Raw genomic sequence first — 2,735 nt, 5'->3', positions numbered from 1 at the left:
GGGTTGGTTGGTTCCTTCTTTGTAATGTTTCCAGTAAAACGTGATAGGACAGTGATGGATCAAAGACAGCAGTATGAATCGAATGCCTCTCAGAATGTGGAGTTGTGAAAAATGGCCAGTCATCCATAAGCCCAAATTGTGGACTACGTTCTGAAGAGGGCAGGAAAAGTGTTGCTAAAAACATTACATAAAAAAAAATCTAAGTCCTGGCCTGCGGGTCTGATCGGCCATCTCAGCGTCAGCCAGTAAGGGATGATTCCAGCAGAAGCCACTTTGAAATGAAGGGGAGCAGAAGGTGGGGTGGAATGAAGGGAGATGTCAGACTTCATGGATTTTACTAAACAGGATCATAACCCACACGGTGCTGAAGATGCAGTATGTTGAAGAAAAGGGCAGAATGACCTTGGAGGAGACTCAGAGGTGATCAGGGAGGATTCTCTGGTCAAGACATGGGCCATCATCTCAGTGTAAGGGGTGACACAGCCTCCAAACAAAGCCTGTGGATTGACCAGCACCTGGCAGTGCCTGGGGGTATGACTGTCGCCCAGCAGAGCCACGGAGAGACTGTCGTAGAGAGTCCAGATGGAGGTTCCCACCCTGTGGCGGCCCCTCCATCGTATTTAGGAAGCACATAAGTCATCAGGTTTTATAGGTTCACGGTTGGAGAGAACGTTAGACTCAATCTGAATCGTATGTCAAGTCCCACCAATAACTAATGAGATGATATTTAGATGAGACGTTGGACCTAAACTTTAGAGTTGGTGCTGTAACTAGTGCTATATTTGGGACGGTTGGGTTATATTTAATGTATTTAGCATGAGAGAAAGACATGAATTTTGGGGTCCACTGGTGGAATATTATGAACTGAGTTCGGTTATTCAAAATTCATGCCTTGGAGTCTGAATTCTCAGTGATGGTGTTTAAATAGGGCATTGAGGAGGCTTGAAAACTAAGTGAGGTCATAGTGTGGTGGTCCCGCCCCACTAGGACTGGAGTTGTAAAAACAAGATCATGTGGGAAGTGATCAGCATATCCAGCGTGTTCCCTGACCCCTGGCTCACCATGGCCACAATGAGGTGTTTAGCTCGGTGCTCAGTATATGTTGGTCCATCAAGATATTTTCTTTCAACAGGTTTCTGAGTTCTTAGTGGTGGCCCTGGGTCAGCAGGCAGCTGTGCCCCGACCTGACACAGACTTGTCCTTCAAAAATGTCTGTTTGACATTGAATAATAAGTGTGCTTGACATGTAGGGTAAGAATGTCACTTTAGACCCCCTGATATAACCTGTCTGGGTGTCCATAAATGGAAAGACCTGTTAGAGGAACGATCGGAGATGACATGGGGACAGGTGAATGCCACGTATGGACATAATCCCTTGTCTGTGGCTGGCTGGGCAGAGGCAGGCAGATTGAGCTCGGCTCTAGCCCCATGGATCAACCCCATTGAGTGAAGAACTGGAGGGTCATGTGTTGTAGGCAGGAAAGAAACGGCATTGGGTAGAGTCCTGGGGGCTGATCCTACCCCTGTGGCCATGTGTCCTGTCGGAAGGGAGGGCTCATGTGGGGACAGTGTGTGCCTGGGGGGCAGAGAGCCTGAGCTCAGCACACAGGAGTGTGCACCGTGCCAGGTCTCTCTCTGTGCAGGTATTTTCCAGCCACAGGGAAGAAGACAGCCCTCAGGATGGTCCCTCTGCTCAGACATGAAAACACACACATAGAAAACTGGTGAAGGAAGGTCCCCAGTCACCAGTGATATGTCGTCTACAGACAGACAAGGTGCGTTTTCATTTTAGTCTGCAGTGAGAATAGGAGAAGTTAGAGCCATGTCGAAAAAGTCAGGGTTGTCCTCGTGGGCAGCTGAGAACTTTGAGAGGAAATCGCTGCTCCCAGCAGGACGCCCCTTCCCACCTCCCTGTGCACCTGCTGCTTGATGGTCTGGTCTGTGGGTTCTGTGCTTTGTGTGTCCTGAGCGCCCCCTTGTGACCTGTTCGGCCCCTGCAGCTCCCCTGTCTGTCTCCCTCAGGGAGGTTTGTGTCTGGGCTCACACTGAGGTCTCCTCACTGTGTCTCTTGCACAGTAATACACGGCTGTGTCCTTGCTGGTCACGGAGTTCAGTTTCAAGAAAACCTGGCTCTTGGAGGTGTCCCTGGTGATGCTGAGTCGAGACTTAAGTGAAGGGTTGTAGTGTGTGCTTCCACCACTCCATATATCACCGACCCACTCCAGCCCCTTTCCTGGAGCCTGGCGGGTCCAGTGCACATCATTGCTGGTTAAAGAGAACCCAGAGACGGTGCAGGTGAGCGAGAGGGTCTGCGAGGGCTTCATCAGTCCTGGGCCCGTCTCCTGCAGGTGCACCTGAGACAGGACACCTGGGGACAAGGAGCATCAGTCCTGTCAGTCACATGCTGTCACAACCATCCCACAGACCCCTGTCTGACATCTGAGACACTCACCTTGGAGGGCTGTCACCAGGCACAGGAGAAGACCCCACAGTCTCATCTTCTTCTCAAACACAGTTCTGCTTCCCCAGAGACCTGAGTCCTGTGTGAGGAGAGAGCTGTGAACGTCCACAGCCCAGACAGGTTTTACCCTGGGGCTGGAGGAGGAATTTGCATGTGGGCAGCCTGCTCCTCATAAGTGGGGAGGGACCGGGTCAGGCTCCCTGGTGTCTCTGGGGTCCAGCTGGTTCTCTTCCCTTTAATACATACGGTGTCTGAGTGTGGGATGGCAGAGCAA

The sequence above is a fragment of the Pteropus vampyrus genome, unplaced genomic scaffold (genome assembly GCF_000151845.1).
Source record: "Pteropus vampyrus isolate Shadow unplaced genomic scaffold, Pvam_2.0 Scaffold679, whole genome shotgun sequence".
Taxonomy (NCBI): domain Eukaryota; kingdom Metazoa; phylum Chordata; class Mammalia; order Chiroptera; family Pteropodidae; genus Pteropus; species Pteropus vampyrus.
Note: the sequence above shows the minus strand (reverse complement) of the source record.